Genomic DNA, 24933 nt, shown 5'->3' on the forward strand with positions numbered 1-24933 from the left:
TACAGTGGGGGGGGGGGGGAGGGGGGACAGGCTATTTTCCTTTGCGTTGCATTGCACCTACCCCTCCATTAAAGACAAAAAGACTCAGCGCCCTGTGGATCCTCGTCCCACATCTCCAGGATCAACCCACTACATCTGGTACTCACACACGCCAGTCGGGGAGCCGCTTCTCGCGCTCACGTTCTGTTTAGCTAGGACCGAACCGGTAAACTCACGCGCGTGGAAGAAGAAAATAGAGTGAAAAAATAAAACAGGGTGAGCAAATGATAGAAAGACCGAGAGAGAGAGAGAGGGGGGAGAAAAACACGCCAAGAAAGAGAGGAGATAGAGAGAAGATGCAAGAGAGATGAAAAAAAAAGGTCTAACTAATGAGTGTTGAGCTGTACTGCAGAGTTTAGCCAAACAGGCAAGCGGTATACTCACTGGAGTTGTAGGTAGAGGAACTCAAGGTGTGCTCACGGTACGCAGTGATTCACATAATACCTTTGGATTGTTTCTTCTCTTCGCGTCCATTCGGTGTACGAGGAAGTTTAAAGCTCAACTTGCGCTGATGTGTACACTAAATAGCCTCTATTACTTGTGCCAACTGTATTTTCTGTACTCGTTATTTCTTCCTTACTAAACTTTCGTTTTTGAAATATATATATTTCTTTTTATCATTCTTTATATCAACCTTTATATCAAACTTGTTAAGTCAATTCTGTATCAATTCCTATTTCCAATGGTCTAGATACACTGATGTTAGAATGTAAATGTGATTAGAAATCTTGATTTCTATAACTAGAATTTCAATGTGCCTCGTTGGAGCTAGGAGTAATTTTGTGTCCAGAAAATGTTTAATTTCTGATCACTGATGATCTGTTCAATTAGGAACACGGGATTTATGAAAAGTTGGGTGAGTACTTCATCCATTTAGTTTAGATCTTCTTATTGCATAATTTAAAATTGAACGACAATGTTTATCAGGTTTCTTATATTTGTGAGAATCTAGATCTGTGAGTGATCTAGGTTTATATTTCTATAGAGTTAAATAGAGTCTATGTTATAAGTTTTTAATTTATTAGATCTAGAGCCTTATTATCAATAACTCATTCATCCTAACTTCACTGATGCCGTGATCCACTACAGATCCTTTATATCTAGGACATCTCTAATTATAAAACTTTATATTTTAATTTATTTATTAATATATTGTTATTTTTATAGTATTAATACTGATGTGGACAATTGTAGTCAAACTGAATTTACATTTATTTGGACCAATAAAATTATCTTATCTTATCTTTAGTTATTTTGTTTAAATTCACACATTTTTAAAATTATTATACAAATAAGTTTTTTTGTATAAACAACAGTAAATTTATTATGGAAACTAGGGAAGTCCGATTTAAAAGTAGCATATTAAGAAACGACACTAGTGAAAAAACATAAAGGAAAAAGATCTAGTATTTGGTATGAGTCTAATAAAATGTGTGTACACATCCCGATCTAGCCAGAGGGCAGACATCTCGATTGAACCAGAGCATCTACGATCTAATGTATTTTTTTTTTGTTTATGTGGGAGTTGGGGAGTACATTATGTTAGTCGTCATCTCCGGTCTAAAAGCAATCCAAGGCGAATCCTCCTAATCACCCCCTCCCCCTCCACACACAGGCTTACCTCCCCACACACTCTTACCTCCCCACACACTCTTACCTCCCCACACAGGCTTACCTCCTCACACATGCTTGCCTCCCCACACACTCTTACCTCCCCACAAGGCTTGCCTCCCCACACAGGCTTACCTTCCCACACACTCTTATCTCCCCACACACTCTTACCTCCCCACACACACTTACCTTCTCACACACTCTTACCTCCCCACACACTCTTACCTCCCCACACAGGCTTACCTCCTCACACAGGCTTACCTCCTCACACACTCTTACCTCCCCACACAGGCTTACCTCCCCACATGGGCTTACCTCCCCACACAGGCTTACCTCCCCACACAGGCTTACCTCCCCACAAGGCTTGCCTCCCCACACAGGCTTACCTCCCCACACACTCTTACCTCCCCACACAGGCTTACCTCCCCACACACACTTACCTTCTCACACACTCTTACCTCCCCACACACTCTTACCTCCCCACACAGGCTTACCTCCTCACACAGGCTTACCTCCTCACACTCTTACCTCCCCACACAGGCTTACCTCCCCACACAGGCTTGCCTCCCCACACAGGCTTTCCTCCCCACACACTCTTACCTCCCCACACAGGCTTGCCTCCCCACACACTCTTACCTCCTCACACACTCTTACCTCTCCGCACACTCTTACCTCCCCACACAGGCTTGCCTCCCCACACACTCTTACCTCCTCACACACTCTTATCTCCCCACACATGCTTGCCTCCCCACACACTCTTACCTCCCCACAAGGCTTGCCTCCCCACACAGGCTTACCTCCCCACACACTCTTACCTCCCCACACACTCTTACCTCCCCACACACACTTACCTTCTCACACACTCTTATCTCCCCACACACGCTTACACGCTCTTACCTCCCCACACAGGCTTACATCCCCACACACTATTACCTCCTCACACACGCTTACTTCATCACACACGCTTATCTCCCCACACACTCTTACCTCCCCACACACTCTTACCTCCCCACACACTCTTACCTCCCCACACACTCTTACCTCCTCACACAGACTTACCTCCCTACACAGGCTTGCCTATCTTTCTGGTGAACGTGAACAAGTCATCACAAGTTTTGAAAAAAAAAACGGGTTGCTAATCTAAATTGTGTATGTTAGTTATTCATATTGAAACATTTTCTTATACCGTTGCGCCACGCATTTGGCTAAAAAAAAAGCTCAATATAAAATGGAAAAGAGGAGGGGTGGGGGCGTACCTGATATAGCATTCACACTCTACCGCCCTTTTCACCCTGACGCTTTTAAAACAGGGAATTCAAATACAGTGACTATTTGTGTGTGCTTTTGTAGGTTTGTTTGGAATTTTTACTTTTCTTGTGTTACATTTACATTAGCCTAAAGACTTTGTTAAGTACCATTTAGAATTAAAAAAGAACAAATGAGATTGAAACACAAATCTTTTTTACCTTGTCACCAATTCTCTAATTTCGCCCAATCTAAAAATGTTTTAATATAAAATGACTACAACACTCATATTGAATTGATCACATTTTAATGATTGACCACATTTTAATGATTAAGTTGTCTGGAATTCACGAAATTATTTATTTTTGGGATGATGACTTCTGACACCATTCTTGTTTCACTACCATATATATCTGTCTCCTATCCATTAAGTCTCTCTTTATCTCATTTGTTCATTACAACTCAGCCTCTGTGTGTCTCTCTTTCTGTCGTCCATTAAAGCCCCGGGTCTATCAGACAAATGCTACCACAAGCAGGAAATCAAAACATATAAATAGCCTTTCCCCCCTTTTTCTTTTTCAATAATTGTAGCAACTTTTGGAAGTGAAATATGGTACAATGAGAAGTGAGTTTGTTGCCCTGAATCTCTCCTTTACGTGAGCAGACGACAGTGCTGAGACTTAGTCCCTTATAGCACGTGAAAGGAAGCGGGTAGTGTGTCTTAAGGTCTCTTTGTCCCCGTACAAGAAATAACCTCCGGCCATGAACCAGCTCTATCTCCTAACAGTGTCTCGTGTCGTGCGACATCCTCCGAGAATCAGCAGTGGCGGCATCAGAACCGAAGTTCTCTCAAAATCGCCCAAAGTGCGCGCTTAGTAGGCAGTGACCGTCTCTGGTCTAGGTCAGCCTTTTCATCACACTGTAGTGGCCACCAGTCATCCTTAAGGTCATGGACTGTCCCCAAAGTTTTCTTTTCTAGGAACTGTCTCAGTCCCGTGTAGCGGTGAACTATTGGCTAGATGTCCCCAAAGTTTTCTTTTCTAGGAACTGTCTCAGTCCCGTGTAGCGGTGAACTATTGGCTAGATGTCCCCAAAGTTTTCTTTTCTAGGAACTGTCTCAGTCCCGTGTAGCGGTGAACTATTGGCTAGATGTCCCCAAAGTTTTCTTTTCTAGGAACTGTCTCAGTCCCGTGTAGCGGTGAACTATTGGCTAGATGTCCCCAAAGTTTTCTTTTCTAGGAACTGTCTCAGTCCCGTGTAGCGGTGAACTATTGGCTAGATGTCCCCAAAGTTTTCTTTTCTAGGAACTGTCTCAGTCCCGTGTAGCGGTGAACTATTGGCTAGATGTCCCCAAAGTTTTCTTTTCTAGGAACTGTCTCAGTCCCGTGTAGCGGTGAACTATTGGCTAGATGTCCCCAAAGTTTTCTTTTCTAGGAACTGTCTCAGTCCCGTGTAGCGGTGAACTATTGGCTAGATGTCCCCAAAGTTTTCTTTTCTAGGAACTGTCTCAGTCCCGTGTAGCGGTGAACTATTGGCTAGATGTCCCCAAAGTTTTCTTTTCTAGGAACTGTCTCAGTCCCGTGTAGCGGTGAACTATTGGCTAGATGTCCCCAAAGTTTTCTTTTCTAGGAACTGTCTCAGTCCCGTGTAGCGGTGAACTATTGGCTAGATGTCCCCAAAGTTTTCTTTTCTAGGAACTGTCTCAGTCCCGTGTAGCGGTGAACTATTGGCTAGATGTCCCCAAAGTTTTCTTTTCTAGGAACTGTCTCAGTCCCGTGTAGCGGTGAACTATTGGCTAGATGTCCCCAAAGTTTTCTTTTCTAGGAACTGTCTCAGTCCCGTGTAGCGGTGAACTATTGGCTAGATGTCCCCAAAGTTTTCTTTTCTAGGAACTGTCTCAGTCCCGTGTAGCGGTGAACTATTGGCTAGATGTCCCCAAAGTTTTCTTTTCTAGGAACTGTCTCAGTCCCGTGTAGCGGTGAACTATTGGCTAGATGTCCCCAAAGTTTTCTTTTCTAGGAACTGTCTCAGTCCCGTGTAGCGGTGAACTATTGGCTAGATGTCCCCAAAGTTTTCTTTTCTAGGAACTGTCTCAGTCCCGTGTAGCGGTGAACTATTGGCTAGATGTCCCCAAAGTTTTCTTTTCTAGGAACTGTCTCAGTCCCGTGTAGCGGTGAACTATTGGCTAGATGTCCCCAAAGTTTTCTTTTCTAGGAACTGTCTCAGTCCCGTGTAGCGGTGAACTATTGGCTAGATGTCCCCAAAGTTTTCTTTTCTAGGAACTGTCTCAGTCCCGTGTAGCGGTGAACTATTGGCTAGATGTCCCCAAAGTTTTCTTTTCTAGGAACTGTCTCAGTCCCGTGTAGCGGTGAACTATTGGCTAGATGTCCCCAAAGTTTTCTTTTCTAGGAACTGTCTCAGTCCCGTGTAGCGGTGAACTATTGGCTAGATGTCCCCAAAGTTTTCTTTTCTAGGAACTGTCTCAGTCCCGTGTAGCGGTGAACTATTGGCTAGATGTCCCCAAAGTTTTCTTTTCTAGGAACTGTCTCAGTCCCGTGTAGCGGTGAACTATTGGCTAGATGTCCCCAAAGTTTTCTTTTCTAGGAACTGTCTCAGTCCCGTGTAGCGGTGAACTATTGGCTAGATGTCCCCAAAGTTTTCTTTTCTAGGAACTGTCTCAGTCCCGTGTAGCGGTGAACTATTGGCTAGATGTCCCCAAAGTTTTCTTTTCTAGGAACTGTCTCAGTCCCGTGTAGCGGTGAACTATTGGCTAGATGTCCCCAAAGTTTTCTTTTCTAGGAACTGTCTCAGTCCCGTGTAGCGGTGAACTATTGGCTAGATGTCCCCAAAGTTTTCTTTTCTAGGAACTGTCTCAGTCCCGTGTAGCGGTGAACTATTGGCTAGATGTCCCCAAAGTTTTCTTTTCTAGGAACTGTCTCAGTCCCGTGTAGCGGTGAACTATTGGCTAGATGTCCCCAAAGTTTTCTTTTCTAGGAACTGTCTCAGTCCCGTGTAGCGGTGAACTATTGGCTAGATGTCCCCAAAGTTTTCTTTTCTAGGAACTGTCTCAGTCCCGTGTAGCGGTGAACTATTGGCTAGATGTCCCCAAAGTTTTCTTTTCTAGGAACTGTCTCAGTCCCGTGTAGCGGTGAACTATTGGCTAGATGTCCCCAAAGTTTTCTTTTCTAGGAACTGTCTCAGTCCCGTGTAGCGGTGAACTATTGGCTAGATGTCCCCAAAGTTTTCTTTTCTAGGAACTGTCTCAGTCCCGTGTAGCGGTGAACTATTGGCTAGATGTCCCCAAAGTTTTCTTTTCTAGGAACTGTCTCAGTCCCGTGTAGCGGTGAACTATTGGCTAGATGTCCCCAAAGTTTTCTTTTCTAGGAACTGTCTCAGTCCCGTGTAGCGGTGAACTATTGGCTAGATGTCCCCAAAGTTTTCTTTTCTAGGAACTGTCTCAGTCCCGTGTAGCGGTGAACTATTGGCTAGATGTCCCCAAAGTTTTCTTTTCTAGGAACTGTCTCAGTCCCGTGTAGCGGTGAACTATTGGCTAGATGTCCCCAAAGTTTTCTTTTCTAGGAACTGTCTCAGTCCCGTGTAGCGGTGAACTATTGGCTAGATGTCCCCAAAGTTTTCTTTTCTAGGAACTGTCTCAGTCCCGTGTAGCGGTGAACTATTGGCTAGATGTCCCCAAAGTTTTCTTTTATAGGAACTGTCTCAGTCCCGTGTAGCGGTGAACTATTGGCTAGATGTCCCCAAAGTTTTCTTTTCTAGGAACTGTCTCAGTCCCGTGTAGCGGTGAACTATTGGCTAGATGTCCCCAAAGTTTTCTTTTCTAGGAACTGTCTCAGTCCCGTGTAGCGGTGAACTATTGGCTAGATGTCCCCAAAGTTTTCTTTTCTAGGAACTGTCTCAGTCCCGTGTAGCGGTGAACTATTGGCTAGATGTCCCCAAAGTTTTCTTTTCTAGGAACTGTCTCAGTCCCGTGTAGCGGTGAACTATTGGCTAGATGTCCCCAAAGTTTTCTTTTCTAGGAACTGTCTCAGTCCCGTGTAGCGGTGAACTATTGGCTAGATGTCCCCAAAGTTTTCTTTTCTAGGAACTGTCTCAGTCCCGTGTAGCGGTGAACTATTGGCTAGATGTCCCCAAAGTTTTCTTTTCTAGGAACTGTCTCAGTCCCGTGTAGCGGTGAACTATTGGCTAGATGTCCCCAAAGTTTTCTTTTATAGGAACTGTCTCAGTCCCGTGTAGCGGTGAACTATTGGCTAGATGTCCCCAAAGTTTTCTTTTATAGGAACTGTCTCAGTCCCGTGTAGCGGTGAACTATTGGCTAGATGTCCCCAAAGTTTTCTTTTATAGGAACTGTCTCAGTCCCGTGTAGCGGTGAACTATTTGCTAGATGTCCCCAAAGTTTTCTTTTATAGGAACTGTCTCAGTCCCGTGTAGCGGTGAACTATTTGCTAGATGTCCCCAAAGTTTTCTTTTCTAGGAACTGTCTCAGTCCCGTGTAGCGGTGAACTATTTGCTAGATGTCCCCAAAGTTTTCTTTTATAGGAACTGTCTCAGTCCCGTGTAGCGGTGAACTATTTGCTAGATGTCCCCAAAGTTTTCTTTTATAGGAACTGTCTCAGTCCCGTGTAGCGGTGAACTATTTGCTAGATGTCCCCAAAGTTTTCTTTTCTAGGAACTGTCTCAGTCCCGTGTAGCGGTGAACTATTTGCTAGATGTCCCCAAAGTTTTCTTTTATAGGAACTGTCTCAGTCCCGTGTAGCGGTGAACTATTGGCTAGATGTCCCCAAAGTTTTCTTTTCTAGGAACTGTCTCAGTCCCGTGTAGCGGTGAACTATTTGCTAGATGTCCCCAAAGTTTTCTTTTCTAGGAACTGTCTCAGTCCCGTGTAGCGTTGAACTATTTTCTAGATGTCCCCAAAGTTTTCTTTTATAGGAACTGTCTCAGTCCCGTGTAGCGGTGAACTATTTGCTAGATGTCCCCAAAGTTTTCTTTTATAGGAACTGTCTCAGTCCCGTGTAGCGGTGAACTATTTGCTAGATGTCCCCAAAGTTTTCTTTTATAGGAACTGTCTCAGTCCCGTGTAGCGGTGAACTATTTGCTAGATGTCCCCAAAGTTTTCTTTTATAGGAACTGTCTCAGTCCCGTGTAGCGGTGAACTATTTGCTAGATGTCCCCAAAGTTTTCTTTTATAGGAACTGTCTCAGTCCCGTGTAGCGGTGAACTATTTGCTAGATGTCCCCAAAGTTTTCTTTTCTAGGAACTGTCTCAGTCCCGTGTAGCGGTGAACTATTTGCTAGATGTCCCCAAAGTTTTCTTTTCTAGGAACTGTCTCAGTCCCGTGTAGCGGTGAACTATTTGCTAGATGTCCCCAAAGTTTTCTTTTCTAGGAACTGTCTCAGTCCCGTGTAGCGGTGAACTATTTGCTAGATGTCCCCAAAGTTTTCTTTTCTAGGAACTGTCTCAGTCCCGTGTAGCGGTGAACTATTTGCTAGATGTCCCCAAAGTTTTCTTTTATAGGAACTGTCTCAGTCCCGTGTAGCGGTGAACTATTTGCTAGATGTCCCCAAAGTTTTCTTTTATAGGAACTGTCTCAGTCCCGTGTAGCGGTGAACTATTTGCTAGATGTCCCCAAAGTTTTCTTTTATAGGAACTGTCTCAGTCCCGTGTAGCGGTGAACTATTGGCTAGATGTCCCCAAAGTTTTCTTTTCTAGGAACTGTCTCAGTCCCGTGTAGCGGTGAACTATTGGCTAGATGTCCCCAAAGTTTTCTTTTCTAGGAACTGTCTCAGTCCCGTGTAGCGGTGAACTATTGGCTAGATGTCCCCAAAGTTTTCTTTTATAGGAACTGTCTCAGTCCCGTGTAGCGGTGAACTATTTGCTAGATGTCCCCAAAGTTTTCTTTTATAGGAACTGTCTCAGTCCCGTGTAGCGGTGAACTATTGGCTAGATGTCCCCAAAGTTTTCTTTTATAGGAACTGTCTCAGTCCCGTGTAGCGGTGAACTATTTGCTAGATGTCCCCAAAGTTTTCTTTTATAGGAACTGTCTCAGTCCCGTGTAGCGGTGAACTATTTGCTAGATGTCCCCAAAGTTTTCTTTTATAGGAACTGTCTCAGTCCCGTGTAGCGGTGAAATATTTGCTAGATGTCCCCAAAGTTTTCTTTTATAGGAACTGTCTCAGTCCCGTGTAGCGGTGAAATATTGGCTAGATGTCCCCAAAGTTTTCTTTTCTAGGAACTGTCTCAGTCCCGTGTAGCGGTGAACTATTTGCTAGATGTCCCCAAAGTTTTCTTTTCTAGGAACTGTCTCAGTCCCGTGTAGCGGTGAACTATTGGCTAGATGTCCCCAAAGTTTTCTTTTATAGGAACTGTCTCAGTCCCGTGTAGCGGTGAACTATTGGCTAGATGTCCCCAAAGTTTTCTTTTATAGGAACTGTCTCAGTCCCGTGTAGCGGTGAACTATTGGCTAGATGTCCCCAAAGTTTTCTTTTCTAGGAACTGTCTCAGTCCCGTGTAGCGGTGAACTATTGGCTAGATGTCCCCAAAGTTTTCTTTTATAGGAACTGTCTCAGTCCCGTGTAGCGGTGAACTATTGGCTAGATGTCCCCAAAGTTTTCTTTTCTAGGAACTGTCTCAGTCCCGTGTAGCGGTGAACTATTGGCTAGATGTCCCCAAAGTTTTCTTTTATAGGAACTGTCTCAGTCCCGTGTAGCGGTGAACTATTGGCTAGATGTCCCCAAAGTTTTCTTTTATAGGAACTGTCTCAGTCCCGTGTAGCGGTGAACTATTTGCTAGATGTCCCCAAAGTTTTCTTTTATAGGAACTGTCTCAGTCCCGTGTAGCGGTGAACTATTTGCTAGATGTCCCCAAAGTTTTCTTTTATAGGAACTGTCTCAGTCCCGTGTAGCGGTGAACTATTGGCTAGATGTCCCCAAAGTTTTCTTTTATAGGAACTGTCTCAGTCCCGTGTAGCGGTGAACTATTGGCTAGATGTCCCCAAAGTTTTCTTTTATAGGAACTGTCTCAGTCCCGTGTAGCGGTGAACTATTTGCTAGATGTCCCCAAAGTTTTCTTTTATAGGAACTGTCTCAGTCCCGTGTAGCGGTGAACTATTGGCTAGATGTCCCCAAAGTTTTCTTTTATAGGAACTGTCTCAGTCCCGTGTAGCGGTGAACTATTGGCTAGATGTCCCCAAAGTTTTCTTTTATAGGAACTGTCTCAGTCCCGTGTAGCGGTGAACTATTGGCTAGATGTCCCCAAAGTTTTCTTTTATAGGAACTGTCTCAGTCCCGTGTAGCGGTGAAATATTTGCTAGATGTCCCCAAAGTTTTCTTTTCTAGGAACTGTCTCAGTCCCGTGTAGCGGTGAACTATTGGCTAGATGTCCCCAAAGTTTTCTTTTATAGGAACTGTCTCAGTCCCGTGTAGCGGTGAAATATTTGCTAGATGTCCCCAAAGTTTTCTTTTCTAGGAACTGTCTCAGTCCCGTGTAGCGGTGAACTATTGGCTAGATGTCCCCAAAGTTTTCTTTTATAGGAACTGTCTCAGTCCCGTGTAGCGGTGAACTATTGGCTAGATGTCCCCAAAGTTTTCTTTTATAGGAACTGTCTCAGTCCCGTGTAGCGGTGAAATATTTGCTAGATGTCCCCAAAGTTTTCTTTTATAGGAACTGTCTCAGTCCCGTGTAGCGGTGAACTATTGGCTAGATGTCCCCAAAGTTTTCTTTTATAGGAACTGTCTCAGTCCCGTGTAGCGGTGAACTATTGGCTAGATGTCCCCAAAGTTTTCTTTTATAGGAACTGTCTCAGTCCCGTGTAGCGGTGAACTATTGGCTAGATGTCCCCAAGTGATGTGTCGAGCATGTAAACAATAGTCTGTGTCTGTATTTCTGAGCATAGTCTGTGTCTGTATTTCTTAGTGGAGACGAGACCAATCGTTACAGAAGACCTGAACATTGATCTGCAACGTCACAACATGTGGGAAGTTTAAACCATTAGCTCGTTGCCACGCCGTAAACACGTCTTACGTAAAACACGCTGGTGTCCAACCTTTTCCGGCCTTGGGATGGTCAAGCTCAAGGGAACTAATTATCTCTCGGGTTTCGTTTTGTGGGCAGAAGTTTTGACAGACTGGAAAACACTTATGACCCTCTGGGCGTAGTTTGGAAATCACTTCCTTAATATAGTTGCATTGTATCTCTGGATATAACCCTAAACGAAACAGTTCAATGTTTTCTATTGAAGAATTCAGATTTTTTTTCTTCTTTCAAGGCATTTTCTTTGCTTCTACGGTGTTTGGCAAGAAGATAAAACCTTTCTCTGCCTTTATAAATAATTCAGTGTCACGTGGGACGCGATCGAGTTTGTGGACTCAGTGTTTTAACTTTACGATATATTGATTTCCTGTTGCCTTTTTTTTCTTCTTTTCTAAGTCGAGTACCTCCCTGATTACTAAGTCAATGTGTGGACAAAATGTAGTGACTTGATTTAAAGAAATCAACTTGTGGTGAATTAAATGTCAATTTATTGTCTGTACTCCTTCTGTTAATAAATTCATTTCACTTGCGTGGGTCTTTCAAATATGAAAGTTACATAGTAATGTTGAAATGAATACGATTGACCAACCTTTGAAGTAATTCTATCATCAGCATTAATTATAATAAACAAAAAGCAAAATATAAAAAAAAGAAGAACTTAAAAGCTTATTCAAGGGAAAGATCTCCGCAGTTACAACTAGAGCTATATCTCTCAATAACGTAGAAGTTATTTCTTATATTCGATATCAAATAAAATGAACAATTACCCATAATTAATTGACTAATTGGTTAATTTTAAAAATTGATTCATGTTTAGTTAACTACAATAAATCATTGTTTCAACTTGAACCGAGAATGGCTGTGGAAGAAAGTGTAAACTTGTCTAAGAGAAGAACCTCACATATTTAGACATATCTGTGAAACAAAATAATTACTAACCAAAATTTAATTGACTAATTTCTTTTTAATTTATTCAATGTCTTCTCTGTGCCAATGATAATTATACAAAGTTTCAACTTAATCAGAGAAATAACCTTTATAAACGTTTTACCAGACATAGCTAGTTGAAATAAGATCTATAAAAAGTTACACAATAATTGATTTTAAAGATTTCCATAAACTCCTTAAAAATCTATAAATATTAAAACTTTTGGTGCTTCCGATGCACAGGATTTGGAAATATCGATAAAACTTTACATCTTTAAACCGTATAATAGTTTTTGCGCATTTCTTTTAGCAATGTAGTGCAGACTACTTAGAATAAACTTTAAAAAAAAAAAAATTAAGAGTTACTAGTTCTTAATAAACTTTTGCCAGATTTTCATGGGATACAAGAACCAGTTGTATGTTGTATGAAGAAAAAAAGTGAGAGAGGTAGCAGTAGCTACATATAGGCTACATATTAAGTAGATTCTACTAATAATAATGTAGAAGTAATTATAATATAATATTCCTGCTCACCTAATCTTATTTCAGTGTCACGAAAGCATTTTTTTTTAAAGATGAGAGATTCCGATAAGGTGAAAAGGTCTTTGAATTTTAGAAACCAGGTTGAAAAGTCTACATATACGTATTTAAACAGAAAGAGTTCACTGACTAGACATATACGTATTTAAACAGAAAGAGTTCACTGACTAGAAACTCAATTATGTTTGATTTAAAGCAAGTTGTTTGTTTCGTTTCAAATATATCACATCTACTTAAGCCTAGAGCCACAGAATGTTTTAAATGTGTGCTGAAGCAGTGTGAACGTAGATCTAGACATAGAAAGATAAGATACCGTACATTTCTCGAATCAAACTAAATGTAACATCCCCGCGAGAATTCTGCCAAATTAAATTTGAGACTAAAAAAATGAAAACCCTTCGGAAAACATTTCCTGGCCAACTTATTCCTCCCAGCTGCCTGATTGTTTGATAAATATATCGCGTTAAAAGGGAAGTACTAAAAAAAAACAACAACATTAAAACCAATGAGTTTAGTTATTTTTTTCCCCCCAGATCCTAATAAGAAACTGTCTTGATGATTATTTCCAAACGCTGCAGACAAGGAAAGGAAATATCAATCCCAGTGGGATTCAAGATTGGAATCGAATCGGAGATGCAATTAAAATGGCAGTTTTGGAAGGTGCTTGGCATTCCGATGTTATCCTGCTGTTTGGATGTCTGCCTCGTGTTAGGATCGACATGTATCAAGAAGAAATGAAAAGGCTGTAGAATCTGTACTGGACAGGACGACATTTGACTTTGTATCTTCACTGACTTAACATCTTACATCTATCTATCTATCTATCTATCTATCTATCTATCTATCTATCTATCTATCTATCTGTCTATCTATCTATCTATCAATCTGTCCATCTGTATGTAAGTATTATCTTGAATACTGTGTCTACATGTATTTACATCGCAGCCTGTACAATGTATTTGCTTGTCAAAACGTAATGACCTTATGAACATGCTCCTACTGTAGGTTCCATGTATTGACAACTCTCAGCCAGACGTAAAATGCCATCATGCTCGTGATGTTTGCACCGGATGCTCACTAAAAAATCCATACAGTTGACAACATATTTAGTTCTCCATCTGTCGGCAGCTGCAAGCCACCAGCTTTGACCTCTACAATAATTCAGTTGCCATTAAATAATGAGGATCCTATCATTTGAAAATACATTTGGTCAAAAATTCTTATCTGAGTTGTGATTTGTTTTGTGTACATGTTCATTATATTAAAGTGGAATTGATTGCTGGGTTGAAAACTTTGGAAATGAAATATGTGACTATGGAGATAAAAGTCAAAGTGTATGTAAATATATACACACAATTTTTAAGTTGTTTCATATTGAATCTAATAGCGAAATCACACTCGTATGAATTTTGCAAATTTCTCTTTCAAACTGTTGTGTTTTAATATTCATAATTAGCTGCATTTTAATGTTACAAATGAGCATGACACAATTATTGATTTAAAACTAAAGTTTATTGCTCAATTTAAACGAATTCTGAACAAATGTTTTTGAAAAATGTTATTTAAAAAAAAAAGATTGAATTATTGGACACAATTTCGGACAGAATGTACATTGACGTGAAGGCAGAGCTATCTCTGTCAATATATGTATGTTCCTAGAGATATCTATCAAAATGTCTTTTCGACTGTTTATCACTTTGTTTGTCCATCTGAAACTCTGTCACTTTGTTTGTCTATCTGAAACTGTCAGTTTGTTTGTCTTTCTGAAACTGTCAATTTATTTGTCCATCTGAAACTGTCTATCTGAAGCTCTGTCAGTTTGTTTATCTATCTGACAGTCTGTCAGCTTGTTTGTCTATCTGAGACTATGTCAATTAGTTTTGCTATCAGACTATCTGTTGACTACTTAACTCCTGGTCTGAGCGTGCATTAACCCGATCATCTACCCTCAGTGTCTGCTGTAAATCATTTCCGCCTCTCTTTACACAGATGTGAACCTTCATTAACCAGTTCACTTATATCCCACCGCATTACTTGTCTGGACCAAACGCACTCTACTAATTGCATGCATAGAACGTACTTAATGTCCGGCCTGGAGAGTGGACATGAACAGATTTCAAATGACAATACTTGTAGCAGCCATGAAGCATCGGGACCAGTTGGATGACCTGAGAAGATCCATCATACACCAGTTTCACTTCTGCTGAATTACAGTCTGGAGGTCAGCCAGATTTCAGGTTTCTTTTACCTTTAGCTTTTCATTTTGTTACTAGCGAGAGCATCTGTGTGCGAGCGTGTGTGTGTTTGTGTGTGTAGTGATCGACCACGTGAGAAGTCTTGAATGTCATAAAAATTGTTTTCCTATAGAAAATCTCAGTGTTCAAATCAAATTGAGATCAGTTGGATGTTGAGTTGAGTTTCATTGTAAAACGAAGTTTACACTCGTGTACAAAAGGATCACTAGTAACTGACACTTAAAGAAGTGAGTCGCATCAAAATTAAAAAAACAATGTGTTTTTTTTTTACACATGTACACAGGGCAATGTTCTTATCTACATATATATACACTGGGCAACGACCTACAAGGAAAATACATCTTAAACAATAAACATTGTTCAAATTGTGATTGATAGCTGCCCATACATTTTCTTACTCCTCGGACTGGAGAAGTATTTGATGAGATTGGAGTCTCTCCCGTGTCAGTCCAACTAGATAGGAAGTAAGTTTAGTTGTTTTTTTACTGTTCATCCTAAACATGATTTTAGATAGAAGGATGCAACGCTGAAACAAATAATACAAGAAACATCTATCTATCTATCTATCTATCTATCTATCTATCTATCTATCTATCTATCTATCTATCTATCTATCTATCTATCTATCTATCTATCTATCTATCTATCTATCTATCTATCTATCTATCTATCTGTCTGTCTATACATTTATATTATATTGAGAGAGAGAAAGAGGTCACGTGGACTAACATAAAGAATATTTTCTTGTGAAAAAAAAAAGCCAATCTTGACTCAACCCTGTCTGACTCTCATTTCTGTTGAATCAACTCATTACACAAGCTCATGTATTATTGAGCACTATTGAATGTCTCAACAAGGCTCTGATATCATCAAGTGATGTGTTCACATTGTTTTTGTTGTTCACGAAGATGTTTTTGTTCATGTTTCAAGTTGAGTAGAATTGTAGTAGAACGGAAGTTAGGGTGGTGGGGGGGGGGGGGGGAAGGGTGTTTTTGTTTTACCTGGAAAGAGAGAAAGAGAGAGAGAAAGAGCGCAACAATTGAATTTATAAACAAAACTGCAAATTATTTTAGGCACTAAAAATGACATTGTAAAACAACTTTAATGTAATCCTCCTAACATCGACAGTTACTTCAGGACTTGGATATCCTAAAAGAATCTGTTTCCAGTCCTCTTCCACTATGATCCTGTTGGACAGATTTCACAGAGCCATTAAGTTTGGTCACATGACCATTGCACGTGTTTTCGCTTTAAATTTGCTCACGTCCAATGAGTCGTTGACAAATCGTTTCGTATGTCGTCAGCTCGGTAGTTCCCAGGATTCATCTCACTGAAAGTTAAGAAAGAAAATATTTTGACATTACCCCCTCAGCCCCCCCCCCCCCTCAGATACAAATCGTACAACCAATCAAGCATGGTGAAATAATCAAGAATGTGTGTTTCTGTAGGATCACGGTGTGGGAAAACATTTCACTAGGAGGGAGAAGTGACCATTTCCTATTTTATTTCTAGAAATGACCAGTGTGTTGAAATGCCTACGTCCTGATGACCATAACAAGGCAAGAAATGCGCCAATCGATACAAATGAAAAAAAAAGTAATTAAATAATAATAAAACAAGATTACAAAGAGAGTTTGTGTTGACACACAAACTCAGAAGCGGCCCCCGTGGGAGACGGATCCCTGTCGGATCCGCATATTCGCAAGGAATATCCAAGACGTGATTTTGTTTTGATTGTTAAAAGTAATAATGTTTCAAAGATTCATTTGACGTTGTAAAAAATTTTTTTTAGTCTAAATCATGGCTGTCGGGTAGTGCGGTTTGCGCGCTGGACTGTCGTTTGGATTCATCGATGGTCCTAGGTTCAAACCCTACCCGCTCCCATCCCCCGTCGTCCTGAGGGAGGTTTGGACTACAACTCTGAAGGAACATCCGAAACATGTAAAACAACAAACATTCTAAACTAGACCAAGAAATTCTAGATCTAGATTCTACAATGATTTTAATTAGAACTTAAATCTAAATCTAGTTTTTAAAAATCTAGCTCTAGTGTAAGAAAAAAATTTAGATCTAGTGTAAAAAATCTAGTTCTAGTGTTTAAAAAAAATCTAGATCTAGTATAAAAAATCTAGATTAGATCTAAATCTAGCTATTGTATTTTTAAAATGCGAGTCACATTACGAGGTTTAATAAACATTATTATACCGAGTTGTTTTAGCATTTCATTTAAAGAATTAACTTCATATGACGTCAAAGGAAAAAAATTCCATTACGTCACACGTCCTAGTTAGACTAAAAAATGTCTTCTGTACGAGCAGCTTCTCGAGGGTTCAAAGACATTGGTGCACCGAGTGAGTTCTTTTAGCATTTCATTTGATGGTTAGTTAGACTAAATATGTATATAACATATATAAATAAAGGGATTAAAGACGCTTTTTTTGTTTTGTCTGTCAGTCTGTCTGTCCGTCATGTTAATAGCGAGAAATAAAAAGACTAAAAGTTATTGAAAATCTGATTAAAATTTAATTTCGCTTCCGAAAGATTTCATTAGTTTTAAGTTTCTATAATAGATTGTTCCGGATGTTTATGTATTTATAGTGAGATACCGTTAATTAAATTTGTGGGATGGTCTGTTATGAAAATTAGATGTACCATAGCCTTATGGAGAGATTTTCAAACCATACTTTGGTGTTAGGAAGTTGATTTCCTTAAAAATCGGAACATAATATTAACGATAATAAGATTTTCTAACGTTTTAGCTAGAAAGTTAAATGTAGTGTAAGAGAGAAGTGCGATTTTACATAAATAGAGTTAAAATATTTTTCATAAAAAATCCGGAACAACCAATTTTCGTAAAAGAGAAATTTATTTCTTTATTTATTAGAAGAGGGATTTCAAACATTTCGAAACAAAATCCGGAACATTCTTTACCGATTAAACAACTTTTATTATGTTTTGGCATGAAAATTAACTGTAAAATAAAATAAAAAGTGATTTTCAATAATAGTTTCTAGTAAATTACTTTCTTATTTTAAAATCCTGAACAACCTATTGTCGATATTTTTGAAAAAAATAAAGTCATTTGACATATATTTGTTTTAAGTTAAAAATTCGGAACAGTTGATATGGATAAATAAACTACAGTGACATAGTGTCAAAGAATATAAGTGTAATATTAGTCAATTATGCGATTTCAAACAATCATTTGACATAATTTTTTTTTTTTAAACAATATCCGGAACAACTTTATAGTTATTGAAATATAAATCGGTATAGATATTTTTATTTAGTATTTATATGCTATTTACAGTAAAAAACCGGAACAATGTATTAAAGATCATGTGTTTATTGCAACGTTTAAGCATGGAAATAAAATCTAATATAATTTAGAAGAGCAAAAAAATATTCGCTTTCATTTATTTGTTTTTCACAAAACATCCGGAACAATCTATTATAGATACTTAAAACTATTGCAATATTCCTGAATGAAAAATTAATGGTTAAATCAGATTTACAATAGCCTTCCTTTAGTGTTATTAGTTAATCTAATCGTGACGGACAGACCGACCAACAGACAAAACGCACAAAAATAAGCTTCTTTATTCGGATGAGGGGCACTAAACAAAAAATAAATAAAATCTGATTTTTTAAAAAAACTTTAAGGAATTGGTCTAATATATGTGTATGTTGCGACGTTACGCTACTGCACGAAAGTCGCTGCATAAAAATCTATTTTAAAAAATGTACGTGACATTTACATACAAAGTGCATTATTAGTCTTTATAAACAAACAGAAATGTTTTTTATTAATTTTTGCAGCTAGTTGACCAGAAAAATCACCTTTAACTATTATTTATATTTGTTGTAAACATTTCTTGTACATTTTATAAATATATTTGATTTAGTGATACTGAAAATACACAAACATAGTATATCTCTGTTAGCATATTGTAACATTGCCTCCTTTACATTTACGTAATTGTTTTAGAATTGGTGTATTTTTATGAAAAAATCGCTTGCATAATTAATTTTATAAATTAAACGGTTTGCTTTTAGAAAACCAAAAGTAGCTGTTGCACCTAAACTTTTCAAGCCGCATTTAATGGTGAAATAATATTTTTCATATCTCTTCTAGTTTTCGAGATCTGAGTGTGATAGACGGAAAGACAGACAGACGGACAGACGGACATTTTGCACAAACCTAATAGCGTCTTTTTCCCCTTACGGGGGCCGTTAAAAATGGAACGTGAAAGACGAATAAAATCTTAAAACCCTAAAAAGCTTGGAATTGATCTAAATACCATGTTATTCTATCAACGGAGGAATAGTAATAACTGACCTCGTTAGTACATTCGAAGTCCTTAGCATTCTAAAAAACATTTTCGTTACCTGTAAGTGGTAACTGCTGCAGAGCTGCCACATCACCTGCCACATCACCTGCCACATCACCTGAGATGAACTCCCATTGGGAACAAAGCTGTAAGGATTAGTCCCCCCGTAGTTCTCTGGCAAGAAACTGGGCCGTACGGCTTAATGTCTCGCAGCTACCATACATGTCGAGTTACTTCTCGGATACGTCCCCCCTTAGCTCTCGGAGCTGGGCACACTTGTACAAGATATCCGACACTGTTTCGACACTCTCTCCACAGTAACGGCATCGGGAGTCAAAGTTCGGACAGAACCGGGCAAAGTATGCCGCAATAGGACAGTGTTCCATCCTACACTGAGCAATGATTGCTTGGTCTGATCTACTCAACCGCTACCATGGATCGTCGCGATCTGGGTGACGCATACAGATTCCTCCCAGAGCTTTAACCACTTCTCATGGAAGAGTGCTCGGATTTCTGCCATAGCTTGTAGAGACGTGCCTGGTGCTTCGAGTTGAGTAGCTGCCACATCACCAGAAAATTCCTCAGTGGACATTGGTGAGGGGACTAAAATGAATGTTGTTTCAAGAATTTCGACCCTGGCGCAGAGGGGGTACTTCCCTAGGAGCGCTACAAGGGGCCCCTTCAATAGAGGTTAAAAAGAAATGTCCTAATTCGACGGTCAGAAACTTTTACACTTTTTTAAAAATAGATTCTGTTTGTGTGTATTTTTTTAAATGCGAGAATACTTTAAATCTTATGTTTGGCAACACTGTAGTGGTTAAGAAGTGTTTGCTTGTAGCGTGTTCGTCTAGTGATATATAAATGCAGTTCCGCATTTATGACAGTGTAGACCCCAGGGTATTACCCTCCATAAACTCAAAAATATAAATATAAATGCATATTAAATATATATTAAAAAAAAAACAAGGAAAATGAAACAAAATTTAAAAGTAGACTTACTTCATTTCTTTCTTCTAAAATAACATGCTTTTAGATGCTTAATGATAATAAGTGGATTTTTATTGAAGCTTTCGAAAAAGTGTATGGCCCTCCACAAACTCCTGCCTCCACTTTTTTTTAAATACGGCCCTGCCTGGCAGTGCCAGAGAATAAAAATTAGTTCATTTTTACAATAATAATAATATTAAAAATATGGAATAGTTTATATTGCTGACATATTATTTATGAAATCGACTAATAAAAATGTTTACTTGATATTTTCTTGTGCCTTCCTGTTTGTATCTAGATCTTAAGGCAAGACATAGTTGACTCGAATGTCGATTATTTAGTGTCCAGAGAAATGTCAAATAAATATTAACACATCAGTTCTGTTCGTTTTTTTGTGCCTGTTCAGATTTGTGTATTTACTAAATCAGACCCTACCTCCCTTGTTGTTACAGACTGTCTCCTCTCTCTTACAGACTGTCTCCTCTCTCTTACAGACTGTCTCCTCTCTCTTACAGTCTCCTCTCTCTTACAGACTGTTTTCTCACTTTTATTTCTTGCCCTCCTTCCCTCTTGTCTTCCCTATCCCCGGCCCTCCTCTCTCCTTCGTTTACTTCTACTTCCTCTCACATGAGTAGCTTGAACAGATTTGAGATGACACACACTGACCTATGTCATAACCATTGACTTCAGCCGACAGCCAGAGTTTTTTTAGCCTTCATGTCTTCTTCATCCAACAAAGTATTACCGCCCCTTTTTAAAGCTTTAAGAGAGAGAGCGAGAGACAGAGAGAGAGAAACAGAGGGGGGGGGGGAGAAAGAGAGAGAAAGAGAATAAGAGAGAGAGAGAGAGAGAGAGAGAGAAATAGAGAGAGAGAGTGTGTGTGTATGGATCTAAATAATAAATACATCCAAAGCAAGAACTAAAGACATTTATTTTATAATTTCAGCCGACAGCCGGAGTTTTTCTTCATGTCTACTTCATCCAACAAAGTATTATCACCCCTTTTTGAAAGCTTTTAGGGAGAGAGAGAAAAAGAAAGAGTAAAAGAGAGAGAGAGAAAGAAAAATTTGGAGGGAGAAAGAGTGTGTGTGTGTATGGATCTAAACAGTGCTTTTTTGTGCAACAAATAAGTGCCGGTACTCAGTGATGGATTGCCTAACTTTTAACTACTAATTAATTAATGATAAACGTTAAAATGCAAAGAAAAGTAATAATTTTCCCCACATTGAAAAAGGTGCCCGTACGCCGTATCGGTGCGTACCGTCACAAAAAAGTACTGGGTCTAAATAATAAATACATAAAAAGCAAGAACTAAAGACATTTATTTGTTCTATAAAAAAAAAAGATTCTACATGTACCTTCACATTACAGAACTCAACTGTCTAGGAACAGAAATAAAGAAATGATACAAAGTGAACTTTCTGTTCAGACAATGTACAAAACTTCCACTTTCTGTATTTTGTGCCCCACAGAAAGTACATTCATTTCCTTTCCTTTATTCTGCCAGGTCCACAAAAAGTAATCACTTGTGGTCACCCCTTCATTGTTTATATGGTGTTGATACTTGATTGTTACTTAATATTGATAGTTGATTGCTTCTTAATGTTGATAGTTATTTATTGTTGATGGTTGATGTTTAATTGGATTACTTTTATTTTTGTACGATGAATTTTGTTCAACTTAAAACAATGCTTCTCATTATGTCCTGAACTCAATTATCTCGCATCTACTTCCCTTTGCTGTCTTTACGTCTTCAAGTTTGAGATTTCAATTCCCGTAAATTGTCTACCCTGAATTTTCATCTTTTTCTACCGTTTGGTACTAGGAGACTAGTGACTGTCAGAAAGTGTAAACATTGTATGTTACTGAATGTAATCCATTTATTGTGTGCCGGCCTTAGGTAATTGGAGGCCCTAGGTAATGGGAATAGATGGCTGCCTAGTTTGTCTATGCCTAAGGCCGGCCCTGTTTAAACCTACCTACTTCATGGCATCAGTTTTGAGACAGAAAGTACTTTTTTAAAACAATAGCCCCTTGCTTATTATCAGGAGGCACTCAGTTGATGTGCAGAAATTACTTTCTGTAAAGTTTTAAAACTGAAAACTTCATAATGCCTTAACAATAACCTGATTAAGTTTTATCTAGGTCAGTCTTTGTTTCTATTTTTAGATTGTTACATACTTCGGGTTGAATCATTTCCTCTTGTTTAGCCTTTCAGAAACCCATATTCCTCCACCCTGTTTACCTTTAACCGCATATTTCTTTTACCTGAACATTAGCATACGTTTAAAAAATGTTTACCTGTTACTTGAATTTGTCGTATTGTTAGCCTGAAAACATGGCTGTTTCTCATAGAACCGGAAGTGACACATCTCATTGCATTCTGGTTCTTCAGCTTCCTCTCCCATAATTCTCTACCTCACGCGCTTCCTTTCGTCACTACATTGTATGAGGGTGATATTTAGTGCTTTCAAATACCACAGACTAGCCGTGACCTTTGGTTAAAGTCAATATTTGATTTTCTCAGTCTTCCCACCCCCTCACTTCCCGAGACAAACTAAAAATATCATTTCACGTGGTTTTAGACAGTTTGTAGTCAGTAGTTTGAGTGGAAATGTGAAAAAGTTTGTGCAATCTATATTTAGACATTTGTGACTGCTTACCTTCTGATGTGTTGGCTACAAGATATTGCGTCGATTACATCATTTTGATTTACGAATACTTTTAACGAAAGAAAGAGAGAGAGAGAGAGAGAGTAAGAGAGACAAAGAGAGAGAGACAGAGAGAGAGAGACAGAGAGAGAGACAGAGAGAGAGAGACAGAGACACAGAGACAGAGTACTAGGTAAAGCAAACTGAAGAAGTAGTGACTATAAAAGAAATACTAACCCATCAGTCAGTAGATATCTTACTGAATCTACACAGCTCTTATATCAGTGAGTAGGTATCTTACTAATTCTACATAGCTCTGCCATCAGTCAGTAGGTATCTTACTGACTCTATATAGCTCTGCCATCAGTCAGTAGGTATCTTACTGAATCTATATAGCTCTGCCATCAGTCAGTAGGTATCTTACTGACTCTATATAGCTCTGCCATCAGTCAGTAGGTATCTTACTGAATCTATATAGCTCTTATATCAGTCAGTAGGTATCTTACTGAATCTACACAGTTCTAGGTGATGATTTATTATCTTGCTAAATGATCTCTAGTTTAAACTATCTGTAGACTAAGTATGTCACATGAAACCTAGGGCCGAGTGTTCTGGAGAGGTCGGCCTGTCATCATAAGGAAAGATCTTGATAGAAGGTCTAAAAGCTCAGCCCGTAGAAAGGTGACAGGTCAATGACTTGATTGCTGATTAGACGTTATTTATAAGACGATGTCGCTGAAGACTTTTTGAGGAATAAATGAGACAATGAATGTCATGAAATGTATTGGACATTTGACAGCGAGAAGACCAGAATTGATACAATTTTGGACTTGAAATATTTGTTGATAACATTTTTTTCTGTAATGAAAAAGTAACGAAACAAATACACGTATGACCAGGGCCGGCTTTACGAAGTGCTGGGCCCAATTTTATGGATTCTACTTTTTTTTTAATGCAATAATAACTATTACTATTAATTAGATCATTATGTTAACATCTATTATACAACTAGCATAGGAAATGAACCCAAATAGACAGCCATTGTACAATACACTGAATATGTTAACCCTTTAAGTCCTATATCTTTAAAAGCCTGTGACAAGAACTATGACTGATATGCTTAATGTAAATTGTGGGGCGACTGCCTGGCGAGGGCCCAATTTGGAGCAATCGGTGAAATTGGCCTAGGGACGGCCCTGCGTATAGCAATGTATTGTACATGTATATAATCTTTTGAAGACTGTGATTTTTAATTTCGGCATCTCTAGGGCGACTCAGCTCTAATGGGTACCTGACATTAATTGTGGAAAGTAAAGGCGGTTGGTCTTTTACATCATGTGCTCTATAGATCGCAAGGTCTGAAAGGGGAAACTACTTGGATACTGTTCTAACTGCAAATATATTTCTAACCCTAATCAATAAGTAGGCGAATAACAATAGTTAATAATAATTATACATAAGTAAAGTCTGTACATTACTTTAATAAATAGATGTAATAAAGCAGAACCTCTATTTTAAAGTGTATTAAAATTTTTTATGGAGGAGAAAAATAATAATAAAAAAAAGAAGATTCACGGTAAGCTTCCCGAGCTGCGCAGATGTAATTCAGTAAGAAACCCAAGCCACTACATCACTACACCATTGTTGGAGTGTAAGCTCGGCTGGGACTTGCATAACATGACATGTGTACATTATTTCGAACCATTTATTTTACGTTTTTACAAAGCATCTCTAAACCCACTATGTCTGTTATTATTACATTATTTCTTTTACCTGACAATACAACAATCAATTAAAAAAAAACAATTAGTTAATTAACTATTGGTAATTAAAATTTTTTTTTGGTATCTCAAACAAGGAAAAGATTTGTATTTGACTGAAGTGGTGTTATAAGCTGAATTAGTTCCCTTTATAGGTCGCCGCTCTAAATTGAAAGAAACAATATATAACGATACAATCTTATCTAGTCAGAAGTACCTCACTGGCAGAGTGGTTAGCACGTCGGCCCATGAGTTCGAATTGAGGTCGTTCTCCCTTTATTTTAATGCTTTTAAAAAACAAATTACGTTAACATCCACCCAGATATCCTTCTTTCTCCCCCCCTTCCCAATTATTTTCCCAACTGGTCCAGATAAGTCATAGAATCGTAGCGTAGTGAGAAAGCTAAAAGCATGAAATAGCGTTTAAACAAAAACAAGTGCTAAAAATATTATTACTCAAACAAATGTATTGTTGTTGGTCTAGAACTATTATAAATGTAATGACATGACTGATCCAAACTACTTGATACAACTACACTTTCTA

At 38.8% G+C, this 24933-nt stretch overlaps 1 protein-coding gene across 1 annotated transcript in view; it reads left to right on the forward strand.

Moving 5' to 3' along the window:
- Positions 1–183: 183 nt before the first annotated feature.
- Positions 184–24933, forward strand: part of LOC106068526 (uncharacterized) — a 141336-nt gene continuing 116586 nt past the window's right edge. The window contains exon 1 of the mRNA XM_056004343.1: positions 184–895. The gene's annotated coding sequence lies outside the window, so the exon portion shown is untranslated. The remainder of the gene's footprint in view (positions 896–24933) is intronic.

This window comes from Biomphalaria glabrata, chromosome 1 (assembly GCF_947242115.1).
Source record: "Biomphalaria glabrata chromosome 1, xgBioGlab47.1, whole genome shotgun sequence".
In the NCBI taxonomy this organism is placed as follows: domain Eukaryota; kingdom Metazoa; phylum Mollusca; class Gastropoda; family Planorbidae; genus Biomphalaria; species Biomphalaria glabrata.